The sequence below is a fragment of the Pteropus medius genome, unplaced genomic scaffold, assembly GCF_902729225.1.
Source record: "Pteropus medius unplaced genomic scaffold, Ma_sr-lr_union100, whole genome shotgun sequence".
Taxonomy (NCBI): domain Eukaryota; kingdom Metazoa; phylum Chordata; class Mammalia; order Chiroptera; family Pteropodidae; genus Pteropus; species Pteropus medius.
Genome location: NW_024347790.1, coordinates 9,687,317 through 9,701,731, shown reverse-complemented (window position 1 = coordinate 9,701,731; position 14,415 = coordinate 9,687,317). Strand labels below are relative to the sequence as shown.

Below are 14,415 nucleotides of genomic sequence, written 5' to 3'. Positions count from 1 at the left end.
ATGACCTAGAAGAAATGTAGTGATTTTTAAAATTTTAGGTTGTTTCCCGTGTCTAGGACTCAAATGAATAGCCAAGGTTGAGATGGATTAGATAATATCTAAGAACTGTTCTACCTCTAAATAGTGTGTGAAGACGAAGTCCAACCTTACTGTAGTGGTCTGCCTATCTGCCCTTAATTTAATTTCACCTCCAGAATATTCTTAGCTGATACTAACTCTCACTCTCATTCTGATATTTTGTATCACAAAATTGTTACTTGAATAAACCACCCTGAGTGATTTACAATACTATGAGGCTATCTATATAATCAATTTTCAAATAGCAAAAATAAATTCATTTCCCCAACTTTTCTATTCCCTACTCCACCTTATTCTTTCAACATTTTTTATGAAGTAATCACATGAATTTTCACAAAAATTATTAAAAATCTAGAAATGAAACAAATACACTTGAAATAGTTTAGATGTACTATGCTATTTTTCTCTTTTGAGAAACCTTTTTCAAGTTACTGCGAGGGGTTTTCATCAGTTTGCAAACCACTGCTTCTCAGAAAAATAGTTATGACTTATATTTTCTTTCCATAGCCAAGATGTTAAAAATCATTTATTTTTTTGGTACTTGAAGATTTTTACAATCCACATTGAAACTCTAAAACTCAAAGAGACGTAACAGTAGATTTTAAAAATAACTTTAAAACACTTCTTTAAAATATCTAAAAGTATTTCTTAACAGGATGAGTTTGTCTTTTGCCCAGGAATCTGTATGATCCCAGTTTGGTGATCTTTTAATCAAGAAAATCCACTTCTACATTATCAGAAATTTTTATGTTTTCCAGATGGCCCTTTGGGTATTTATTCTACAGTCTGAGACTTCAAGATTGTCATAGATCCCATAATCTCACTTCCAGAGAGGAAAAAACAAACAAAAGTCCTCATGAGTCTCTTGTTATTGATTTTATTGGCTTTCAAATACTAGGCAACACAATAACACAACTCTGCACTTTGATCTAAACATTTCAGGATATTGGTTTTTATAAAATGGAATAAGATGTATTTTCTAGCACTGTCTTCGAATAAAATGAGAAAATTTCCCTATATCTTTAAAAAATGCTAGTTTATAGGGGTTCATTCCCTAGAAATCAAGTACTAAAATAAAATTCTTAGGCATGCATTTATATGACATATAGCTATATAAAAAATATAAGCATTCAACTTCTTATACAGATTATTTTTTTCTACTATTTTTTTCATAGATAAATTGTTAAGCTATCATCTGTTCAGAACTTTCCATTATTTCTGAAGGAAAGCAGTAACATATACAAAAAGACTGCAAGAAATTTCCAGAACTTAATATAAAAAGACATTTAACATATACATTCAATTCTCATTATTAATAGCAGATAAATTCATAAAAATATTGTTGAAATGATGGGGAAAAAAAAAAAAGGCAGCCCACGAATTGGCTGTCACTATATTGCGGCCTCTATGTTTTCACTTCCCACACATTTCTGGTTTGAGCTCATCAAACTCCACTGTAAGGACCTGTGTTTAGCTTATCAATTACCTTCTTCAAGTACAGCACCTAATTGATATTGTTACTCTTTATTTTACTTGCTCTCCCTCCAGCTTCTGGCATGGCTGAAGCTCTTGGCTTCCATTATGTCGCATTCTCTGGATTTTCTCCCTACTCCTCTGACAGTAACTTTTTAGTCTCTGCTGCAGATTCCTCTTCCTCAGTCTTCTCCTTAAATGGCAGTGTTCCTCAACGATCTCCTGAAGGTAGCCAACTTCTATCCTTGCTCAACACACCGTACCCAGGGAATGTTACCTACTCCCGTTTCAGTTATCTACGTGCTGGTGAGTACCAAACCTGCATCTTCAGGTTAGAGCACTCTCCTGAGCTCTTTCTCCGTGACTAGTACCACGTAATTGCTCAAAGCAGAAACCTACGAATGAACTTCCACATTTCTCCCTCATCCACATTCCAGATATCGAATGAATGAAGAATTTAATTTCTACTTCATAAATATATTTGAAATCCTTCTATTTTTCTCCATCTTCACTGCCACTATACACTCCCTTGCCATCAAGCTGCTCCTATAGTAGCTTCCTGACTAGTCGCCTTATTGGTCTTGTCCACCTTCAGTCCACACTCCACACTGAAGCCACAATGATCTTTCTAAATTTCACTTCTGATCATATTGCTCCCGTTTACAGTCCTCCACTGGCTCTCCACCCAAATCCTAGCTCCTTGGTAGGGTAAAAGTCCCTAAAAATTGGTTCCTCTTTTCCTAAGTAGCCACATCCCTCGCCACTCTCCTGACGGTCCCTGTGGATGATACACAGATGTACTCTATCTGAACCTCTGCCCTCAGCTTTCCTCACTGCCCCCTCCCCTCAACACCTAGTTTCACTAATTCCTACCTATTCCTTCATGACTCAGTTTAGATGTCACTTGCTCTAGGCCAGTGGTCCCCAAACGAGTACCATCAACATCATTTGTAAAGTTGCTAGAAATGCAGATTCTTGGGTCTCATTCAGACCTACTAAGTTAGATACTCTTGGGGAGCAGGGCCCAGAAATCTTTATTTTAACAAACATTTTAGGTAAATTCTGATGAAGGCTACAATTTGAGAACTGCTACCCTATGCAGTCTCTCCAGATAGGCCTACGATGGGCGCAGGTGCCTTTCCAATGGGCTGACTGCTCTGGCCTGTCAGATAAATTTTTGAGTTTTTATTATGCTGACACCAAAATATAAAGCCTCTAGTAATAGAGTTTTCCATTTTCAGAATATTTGCACTTATTTGTGATTTGTTTTCTGAAAGGAATGCATGTATACATTCTCAAGCCATCCAGTCTTTTGTTCTATTAATTTAACTAGAATAATCCTAAAATCCTAAAGTTCTCATTCATGTTAAGTTTATATTAATTTTACTGCCCTCTTCGAAATCCCAGAGAATAAAGCTTGTGAGGAAACGCAGGAAATAATTATTATGTCTCATAAATGTAAAGCCACTCAGATCTCAACAGAAACGCCCTAAGAGTGAACCACACACAGGAAAGCTGGAGTCACTGCTGTCAGTTTGCTCTCAAAGGTCACAGGTCCTCATGTCCATTAAACTTTTCATCAATTTCTCAAAATTTCATTTTCAGAAGTAAACTAAACCTATTTCTTGGTCACTGGATGGATTTTAGATGTGTATTAAAAAGGACTGGCATCACCTAGACAGAAATAGATTTTAACATTTATTGGACATGAAGTTCAGCAAGATTATTGGGAGTGTATGTATATTTTGGGGGGTGGGTTGATTTAAATTATAATATATCCACCAAATCAAATACTTATGCAACTTCTAAATAAGAATGTGCACTGACATGGAAAGATTTCTAAGACACAGTAAGTTTAAAAAGCAAAATTATTGTGAGCATATCAAGCTATTGCTATTATAAAAAATAAAACTCACAACTCAGTTGTGAGTTGAATGCATAAGATGGGTGCTCAGGATACAGATGAGCTCTGATCACTTGTATTCTTGTAAGTTGAGTCTTTGCATCTCAAACCTTCCAATTTGGTGATACAACATGTCTCTCTACTTATTTAAATTTTCTTTCGAATCTAAAATTTGTGTAGTGGTTTCATCTTGGTAACACAAATCATGTCTTGGGATTATTCCTAGGTATTTAAGGTTCACACTTAAAACTGAATAGAATATTTCCTTCATTATTTTCTCCAGGTAACTAGGAAGCTGTTGATTTTCATACAAACTTACACAACTTGCTTGCAATTTCTTTATTAATTGAACTTTCATGATTATTCAAATAATTATTTTTCAGAAATATAACTCACATACTATAAAATCTACCATCTTATGGTGAATTTATACAATTCAGTGGTTTTAGTATATTCACAAAATTGTACAATAATCACCACTATCTAACATTTTCATCACACCCATTAGCAGTCTCTCATTCTTTCTGTCCCCCCAGACCCTAGTAACCACTAATCTACTTTCTGTCTCCATAAATTTGTCTGTTTTAGATATTTCATATAAATGGAATCACAGAACATGTAGCTTTTTGTATCTAGTTTCTTTCACTGTGCTATTGGCCATTTATATATATTCTTTTATGAAGTGTCTGTTCAACTCATGATTTTTTTTGTATTGTCTTTTTATAATTTGTAGAACTTTATATATTATGAATGTCATTTGTCAGATATACACAGTAAATATTTTCTCTGTTTGTGGCTTGCCTTTTTGCTTCTTTTTAAAAATTGAGGTACAATTGACAAACAAAATTATATTAATATCAGGTACACAACATAGTGATTTGATATTTGTATATATTGTGAAATGATCACCACAATAAGTCTAGTTAATATTGTCACCATACATAGTTATACAATTTTTTCTTGTGATAAAGATTTTTAAGATCTACTCTCTTAGTAACTTTCAAATATGGAATACAGTATTACTAACTATAGTCACCAGGCTGTACATTATAGCCCCAAGATTTATTTAATTTATAACTGGAAGTCTGTACCTTTTGACTCCTGTTACTCATTCTGCCCAACCCCAACTTTGGCAACTACTAATCTGTTCTCTGTATCTATGAGCTTAGTTTTTTTTTCTTTTTTAAGATTCCACATATAAGTGAGATCATACGGTATTTGTCTTTCTCTGTCTGACTTATTTTATCTAGCACGGTGCCCTCAAAGTTCTTCTGTGTTGTTGCAAATAACAATATTTCCTTCTTTTTATGGCTGAATAATATTCCATTGTCCATTGTGTACACACATACACATCATGTTTTCTTTATCCATTCATCCACTGATGGACACTTACGTTGTTTCCATATTTACTATTATAAGTAATGCTGCAATGAACATGGGGGTGAATATATCTTTTCAAGTTAGTGTTTTCATTTTGTTCAGATAAATACCTAGAAGCAGAATTGCTGGATCATATAGCAGTTATATTTTTTATTTTTTGAGGAATCTCCAAACTGTTTTCCATAGTGGCCACACCAATATACATTCCGTACAATAGTTCACAAGGGTTCCCTTTTCTTCACATCCTTGCCAACACTTGTTATTTCTTGTCTTTTTGGTAACAGACATTCTAATAGGTGAGAGGTGATATCTCATTGTGGTTTTGATTTGAATTTCCCTGATGATTCGTGATATTGAGCAATTTTCCATGTACCCACTGGCCATCTGTATGTCTACTTTGGAAAAATGTTTATTCAAATCTGCCCATTTTTAAATCAGATTTTTTTTTTTTTTTTTTGCTATTGAGTTGTATGAGTTCTCTATGTATTTCAAATATTAACCCTTGTCAGATATATTACTTGCAAATATTTTCTCCTGTTCAGTAGGCTGCCTTTTAATTTTGATGATAGTTTGTTTTGTTATGAAGAAGCTTTTCATTTTGACATAGTTCTACTTGTTTACTTTTGATTTAGTTGCCTTTGCTTTTGGAATCATATTTAAAAAAATTATTGCCAAGATTGATGGTAAGGAAGTTACCACTTATGTTTTCTTCTAGGAGTTTTATAGTTTCAGGTCTTACATTGAAGTATTTAATTCATTGTGAGTTAATTTTGGGTACAGTATAAGATAGCACTCCAGTTTTATTCTTTTTCACATGGCTGTCCAGTTTTCCCAATACATTTATTGAAGAATCTGTCCTTTCTCCATTGTATATTCTTGGCACCTTTGTTGTAAATTAATTGACCATATCTACATATGTTTATGTCTGGACTCATTAATTCATTCCATGGAATTATATGTTTGTTTTTATGCCAATATCATATAGTTTTGATTACCTGGCCTTTGCAATATAGTTTGAAATCAGGGAGTGTGATGTCTCCAGCTTTGTTCTTTCTTAAGATTGCTTTGGCTAGTTGAGGTCTTTTATGGTTCCATACAGATTTTAGGGTGGTTTCTTTTATTCTTGTGAAAACTGCTATTGGAATTTGGATAGGGATTACATTGAATCTGTAGATTGCTTTAGGTCATATGGACACTTTACAATATTAATTCTTCCAATCCATGAGCAAAGAATATCTATCTTTCCATTTATGTCTTCTTAAATTTATTTCATCAATGTCTTATACTTTTCAGCATGCAGTCCTTTTACCTTCTTAAATTTATTCCTAAGTATTTCTTTTATGCATTTATAAATGAATGCATAAATTTCTTTCTTCTTAATTTCTCTTTCTGATAGTTTGTTGTTAATGTATAGAAACTCAACAGATTTTTATATATTGATTTTGTGCCCTGAAACTTTACTGAATTCATTTATTAGTTCTAATAAATGTTTGGTGGAGTATTTAGAATTTTTAAATATATAATACTATGTCATCTGAAATAGTGTCAGTTTTACTTCCTCCATTCTAATTTAGATGACCTTTCTTTATCTTTCTTCCTCCCTCCCTCCCTCCCTCCTCCTCCTCCCTCCCTCCCTCCCCTTCCTTCGGCTCCCTTCCTTCCTTCCTTCCCTTTCCTTCCTTCCTTCCTTCCTTTCTCTTTCCCTCTCTCCCTCCTTCCCCTCCTCCCTCCCTTCTTTCTTCCTTCTTTCCTTCCTTCTTTCTTTCTTTTTCTCTCTCTCACTCTCCCCCTCCCTCCCTCTCCGCCCCTACTCCCTTGCTTTGGCTAGGACTTCTAATGCTATGTTGAATAAATGTGGTAAAAGTAGGCACCCTTGTCATGTTCCTAATCTTAGAGGAAAAGCTTTCAGTTTTTCACTGTTGAGCATGATGTTAGCTGTGGGCTTGTCATCATATATGGCCTCTTTTATATTGAGGTACATTCCCTTTATAACCACTTCGTTGAGAGCTTTTATTATATATGGATGTTGAATTTTGTCAAATGCTTTCTCTGCATCTATTGAGATGATCATATGGTTTTTTACCTTCATTTGTCACTTTCTTGATAGTACTCTTTGATGCACAAAAATTTTTCATATTGATGAAGTCCATTTTATCTATTTTGTTGTTGTTGTTGCTTATGCTTTTGCTATCTCTCCAAGACTATAAGTATTTATACCTGTTTCCTTCTAAGTTTTATAGTTTTACATTTAGGTCTTTGATTCATTTGGAATTAATTTTTGTATATGGTATAAGGTAGAAGTCAATCATTCTTTTGCCTGAGGGTATCAAGCATTGATCTATATGTCTCTTCGTATTCCAGTATCACAGTGTCTTGATGGTTGTAGCTTGAAGAGCTTTAAAATCAGAAAGTATGACTCCTCCAACTTTGTTCTTTTTTTCTTTTTTTTTAAAAGATAGTTTTGGCCATTCTGGGCCCTTTGCATTTCCATGTGAATTTTAGAACTAGCTTGCCAATTTCTACAAAAAAAAAAAAAAAAGAAAGAAAGGCAGCTGGGATTTTAATAGAGATTAGATTGAATCAATTTGAGGAATATTGCAATCTTAAGACATTAAGTTTTCCAAATCATGAACAAGAATGTCTTTCCATTTATTTAGGTCTTCTTTAATTCGACAATATTTTGTAGTCTTCAGAGTACCTGTCTAGCAGTTCTTTTTTAACTTATTCCTATATATTTTATTTTTATGCTATTGTAAATAAAATTTTCCCTTTCAGTTTCAGTTTGTTGCTAATGTGTAGAAATACAGCTGATATTTTTTGTATATTGATCTTGTATACTTCAACATTACTAAACTTGTTTATTAGTTCTAATAGTTTTTTGATGGATTCCTTAGAATTTTGTCTACAAAAGATCATGTCATCTGCAACCAGTTTTACTTCGTTCTTCCATTTGGATATATTTTATTTATTTCTGGGCTTCATTGCTCAGGTGAGAGCTTCTGAGACAATGTTGAATAAAAATAGAAAAAAAGCCATCATTTTTGTCTTGCTCATGAACAAAAGGGGAAGGACTTCAGTCTTTCATCAGTAAGCATGATGTCATCTGTGGGTTTTTCATGGTTTCTATATGGATGAGAAAGTTCCCTTCCATTCCTAGTCTGTTGACTGATTTTATTATGAAGAGCATGTTGATTTTTGTCAAATTCTTTTGTTGAGATGATCACATGGCTTTTGTCCTTTATTATATTAATACATTCTATTACATAGATTGATTTCTGTATGTTGAACCACTTACATTCCTGGGCTAAATCCCACCTGGTCATGATGTATAATCTTTTTTATAGGTTGCTGGGTTCTGTTTGCTAGTATTTTGTTGAGGTTTTTGTGTCTATATTCATAAGAGATGTTGGTTTATAGTTTGTTTTCTTGTGATGTATTTGTCTGGTTTTTGAATTAGGGTAATGCTGGTCTCATAATGAACAGGGAAGTGTTGCCTCGTTTATTTTTCAAGATGGTTTGTGAAGAACTGATGTTAATTCTTTTTTAAATTCTTACATAGTTCATCAGTGAAACCATCTAGCATTGGGTTGGGCTGTGTGTGTGTGTGTGTGTGTGTGTGTGTGTGTGTGTGTGTGTGTGTGTGTGTGTGATTACTAATTCAATATCTTTACTTGTTTCAGGTCTGTTCAGATTTTTTATTTCTTCTTGAGTCAGTTTTGGTAGTTTGTGTCTATCCAGGAATTTCCAGAATATGTGTGCTTCTAGTATTAAATTCTCTGTTAGCTCAATTCCAGTCTTTTGGACTGGAGACATGTAAATTCTGCATGCTGGGCATTAGGGTAACCAGAGGCCAAATAAGGAATATAGACAATACTGCCTAACACCATAAGATTATCAATAGTCATTTTAAAAGTAGTCTAACTGCTCAAATTAAAAGGTAGGGATTATCAGATTAGATTTAAAAAGCAAGGCACAGCTAGGTTTTTTTTTTTTTTTAACAAAAAATACACTTTAAATACAAGAGAAAAATAGGTTAAAAGTAAAATGATGGAGAAAAAAGGTATGCCATGCTAACATTAATCAAAAGAAATCTGAAGTGGCTATATGAATATCAGACATAGTAGATTTTGAAGCAACGAATATCACCAGGAATAATAAAGGTCACTTCATAATGATAAAGGAATCAACCCACGAAAAGGATATAACTCTAAATGCTTATGCATCTAAAAACAGAACTTCAAAATACATGAAGCAAAAACTGAAAGGACAGTGAGGAGTAGGCAAATAAGAAATTTCAAACCACTCTCTAAATATTAATATAATGAGGAGAGAGAAAATTAGTAAGGATATAAAAGACTTAAACATTATCGAACAACCCCAAAACAACAGAAGACACATTCTTCCAAGTTCCCATGAAACATTTACCAAGACAGATCAAATTGTAGACCATAAAACAAGTCTCAATAAATTTAAGAAGACTCGTCATATAAACTATGCACCTGACCAAATGGAATTGAATTAGAAATCAAAGAAAGATTTGTGAAAAATCCCTCAACATTTAGAAACTAAATAACACTCCTAAATAACTCACGGGTCAATGAATAAATCAAATTAGAAATTATTTGGAACTGAATGAAAATGTAAACATAACTCAGGTATGGACTGGACACAGGTGAATGCTGAGTGATGGGAAGCAGAGTAACCAGAGGCCAGGTGAGCTGGAAGCATCAGAAGGACATAGGTGTTTCATACAATGACACAAGCTGAGCACTTGCCTTTGGGCCCAGACAACAGCAGGCAGGTGATGGTACCTAACAGCTTACAGAAGCAGACTGTCTCTCCTTGGTCTTTAAAGCCACCTGGCTGCCCTTCTTTTTGCTGCGTGAATAAATTATTATAATTTCCTATTATTCTCTTACATGCATTTCGCATAAGGAAAAAAAGATTTCCACTTGAGTGCATACAAAGAACATTAGGATAAAGAATTTATCAGCTATGGTCTGAAGAGCATTAATCTTGAATTACCAGATGGCTTTTTATTCGTAATTTTAAAGTCGATTAACAGCTTACACACACACACACACACACACACACACTCAAAGTGCACACACCATGCATTACCAGAAACTGATAAAAAAAAAAAGCCCATGTTTCAAATTTGGCATATAGCCTCCCGAACTGTATTTCTAATACAAGCCTGTCTCAAGAAATCTCGACATAAAATACTGATGCTGTAATTAGAAATTAGAGCACATATAACAAATGCAAAATGAAAAGCTTAATATTGAAAATCTTTAAATGTAGATGTTATTTAAAAAGTATATTTCAAAGTTATGTGTCATAAAACAAATTAAGTAGAACATTTAAAGTCAGACAGAATAAGTAAAGCTTTAAGTCTCTTTAGTTTTCTGAGTGAGATACAGTCCTATTTTATGTCTAATAGTTAAAGGTTCTATACAAATATGGACCTCTAGTTAATAAAAGATATTTTTTATCAATATGCTTATTTTTCCCATATCTTTTACTTCATATGGGTAGACTAAACTGAACATATTAATTTATAAATGGAGCTATTCAAGGCTGAAACCTTTAATTAGCTTCTGAAAATGACTCAAATAGACCAACATAATTAATGGCATTTAGGGCCACTCAGTGGGAGTCCTTTAGGAAGCTACAGGGCAGTGTGATGAGAAGTCATTAGGAGTCACAGGGTGGGAGGAATGAGCAGAGGGAACTGTCGTCTCCTCTAGCTACTCAGAGATTTTATAATAAAAGAGTAATTCTTTGGGGCTTACGAGATTTCATTTATGTGTTTTCTGGGGGAGCCATTCACAATGGAAAGCTGCATGGAAAGTCTCAGAAAACTGACTCAAGTAGCTTCATGAACAATTAAAAAAAAGGGAAGATGAGTGAAAAAGAAGAAGTGAGAGGGCATCTTTTCCTTATTTCTCAAGTTTCCAAGGGCCTCCTTTCTTCTAGGACCTTCCAAGCAAACGAGTGAGAATGACAAAAATGTAGGGCCTGCAAAACTGAGATACAGAACTATACATTTTCAGTTTGTGGAAATGAATTAGAATCAGAATAGCCCACAAATAATTCTGTGCATTAGCATGAGCCTTCATGGTATATTCCATGAATTCATGAATTCATGAAGTAAATTTACACTGTTAAGAGCACGACTTTTGATCTTTTCTGTTGCATTAAAAAAAATTAAATGATACAAATATCTCTAGAGAAGTTGTTTTAATCTCTCAAAGCTCAGGTTAGCATTTAATGAGTTAAGAAACAGAAAAAGAAAAAGTTATTTACTAATTCATTTTTTTCAAATTTCTTAAAATGCTATTATTAGAGATAGATCTGAAACATCAAACTGAAACCTTTATTCTGTAAGACTTCATCTTAAGCATGTCATTTTTCTGTAGGGCATCTAGTTATAGTATATGCAAAGCATGGGTGTACGAGGTAAGGCTCAGGTATTTTCTAATTTACCTGTGAAGCTAAGTAACTTTCTTTGGCTTTGGAACTTACTTACTTAGCTTCCTAGTGACAAAGATTCTCTCCTCGATTAAACTTAAGTCAGGCTTCCCCGAGCCCTCGCTTTGACTAGGCCCAGACTATGTATTTCCGTCTTTGCATTGTCCAATTTTAGTAAGAATCTTGCTAAGTCAGTTTAGCAAGAATCTCTCAGTCTTGATATCCAAGATCACCCCAGCCTGCCTTCCACAAGAACCCTGTCAAGTTAGTTTAGCCAGAAAATTTTTTATACCCCTGATATTTCTTAATAATTTTCTGTCCAGAGCCCCACTCTGCGCCTTGACGATGCATCTCCACTTGTCCCTGTTGTATTCCGAGCTGAGCCCACTCTCTCTCCCCTGCTGAATATCCCGCTGGAGCTGTCCCCCTGAACAGAGTCTGCCTTATGGCTCTTTAATAGTTCTTTGAGAAGTGTTGGAATGATTATTTTCTTTAACACTGTCTAAATAGTACAGGTCTCTAGCGGGAAAGAGATCTTCTCAGAAGCTTAAGTCCATTTTCTCTGGGACAACGTGGTTCTTAAGAAATGCCACTTGAGGTAATTATGCTATGCAAAATAAGTTAGAGAGAAAAAGTTGAGAAACATGATTTCACTCATAAGTGGTATATAAAACTGAAAGTAACAAATGAACAAGACAAATAAAAACTCATAATCACAACAGTTTAGCGGTTATCACAGGGAAAGGGGGGAGAAGGAAGGTAGATAAGGGTAAAGGGGGTCAAAAGTATGGTGACGGAAGGAGATTTGCCTTTGGGTGGTGAGTACACGATGCAGTATACGTATGAAAATTATGAGCTGTACACTCGAAACCTAATTTTATTAACCAATGTCACTCCAATAAATTTAATTTATAAAATGTCATTATGAGGAATTCTCCACTTGAAAGTATTCTACATCCAGAGTAGGCGGTCAGTAAAGATAAAAAATCATGGTGAACTCAGCAGAAAGGAGGGCCTGAGGCCCATATCACTACCAGGATCCATATGGCAAAGTCTTCCCATTTCCCAGTCAAAATGCAATATCTGCAGCTACATGTTCAAAGGCCGCTTTAGTGATATATTATTTTGGCTGAGATGGGTAACTGGCTAAAACTATTTTGAAATTATTTCATGTTAAAACTCTTTGGGTCATGATTTGGGACCTTAAACACCATTTATCTGGGTGTCGCGGTGAATGCAAAAAGACTTTGAGGAGAATATCGTGTATGGCCATAGGCATTCGCTCAGCCACCTAAGAACAAAAATTATTATCTTTTTGGCTTTTGAAAATGAGGGCTAACCAACTCCTTGCTCAATGGTCTTTTAAGGCAGATGGGTCTGCACTGAATAGATGAAGTCTAATATCTGCACTTCAGGCATTTGCCTAAGGCTCCATCTCAAATTATCTGCCATCTGGTAGTTACCACAAGTTAAAGTAAAGGAGATAGTCTTTATTTTGCTCTTTAAAAATTTAGAATATCTTACTGTATTTTATGTATCCTTACAAGAATACATAAAATAAATAAATATAAATATCTTCTACTTTTCAAAATTTACCAGGAAACATACACACACACACATACATATATATATATATACATATACAAATATATGTATATGTACTCATAGGTTTATATATACGTGTGTGTGTTATACTTCCCACAAAGTGTAAACATTTGGTGCTAATGAGTATGGTAGAGAAAACTGCTATGTCTTATACTGTATCCAGAGCAAGGAGCACTGAATAATGCATGAAATGAAAATCCCTAGTCCAGAGCCAGAAGAAGGCTTTTTTTACAACTTGCTTAAATATTCATTTTAAATACAGTACAAAAAGTCCTTTGTTTTTTCTTGATTAGCGTTAGAAAAAGGAAAAGGCAATTTGTTTTCAGAAACCATATTACAGGGAATAGAAAAATGTTCTTCCAGCATTAAGTTTCTTAATCTCTCTTCACCCTCTTTCATTTAAAATATTTCCTCATTTTGCCTTCTGAAAATACACTTGGCTTTTCTGAGCATAGAGAGATTGCCTTCCTGAGTTTCTTAAAACCAATCAATCAACCAGCCAAACAACCAACCAAGCAACATAGCTTAGAAAGTATTCTGTGAACCCATACTTCCATGCCGGTGCTAGATGTCCTACCTCATTCATGTACTATGTCAAATATATCTACAGTTACTGAATGAAATTCCTTTTCACAAATGAACTTCCTTCATTTTTGCCTACTTCAGCTCTGTTTTTCTTATAATCTATATTGTACTATTCTTCTTTAGTTCTTTCTCCAAAGAGGAATAAACAGTTTCAGTTTCACATAAACTGCTTTGCATAAATGTCCTGCCAGTGCGGTGGGGGCGGTGGGAGTGGTGGGAGGGTGGGACTGGTCTACTCTGGGTAACGCTAACAAAGGGGCCCATTGGTCTGTAAAGAATTTAAGGTAAAAACAAAGACAATTAAAAGCTGGTCTTTTATCACCACCATGTGACTGTAAGTGTCAGTGCTAAAATATTCCTCCCTGAAGGGAAGGACCGCTCTCATCCCTTCCTCCAACCCATTACACACCTGTATCCCACTGCTAATAAACAAAGGACTCTTCTTTAATTTTCTTTGGATTGGTATGGTAGTTTTTAGCTGTATGACTCAAATGTGGCAAGAGCCGACTAAAGGAAAAAGTGGGAGATTTGGTAAAAGTGAGTAAGACCTTCAAGTTCCCATCCCAGGCTAATAGTATTATTTCTGTAACAGAGTGAGGTTTTGCTCATTTTTCACATTTGCTTCTAGTTTTCAGAGCTACTGGAATTCTGTAAACACTACAATTAATTGGTGAGAAACCAGGAGATGAAGAAAGAAATGTTCAATAATTTCACGAAGGCTTGAGGGATATGGCTGAAATAAAACAGAAACTCAAGTCGTCCTTGCCTATCTTCTCAAGGAACCATAATAGTCATTTTATATATCAGTACTGATAATTCCCTTAGAATAAATATTCTGCCTAGAGAGGTAGGATTTACTTTTTATTTTAATCTTAAAATAAAAAAATGAAGTTCCTATGAAAATGAGCCTATGGCAT

The 14,415-nt window shown here is 34.5% G+C and overlaps 1 protein-coding gene across 1 annotated transcript in view; it reads right to left on the bottom strand.

Annotated features, from left to right (window-relative positions):
• The window catches only part of GPR158 (G protein-coupled receptor 158), a 328,034-nt gene that overhangs the window by 23,984 nt on the left and 289,635 nt on the right, over positions 1 to 14,415 (bottom strand). The window lies entirely within an intron of this gene.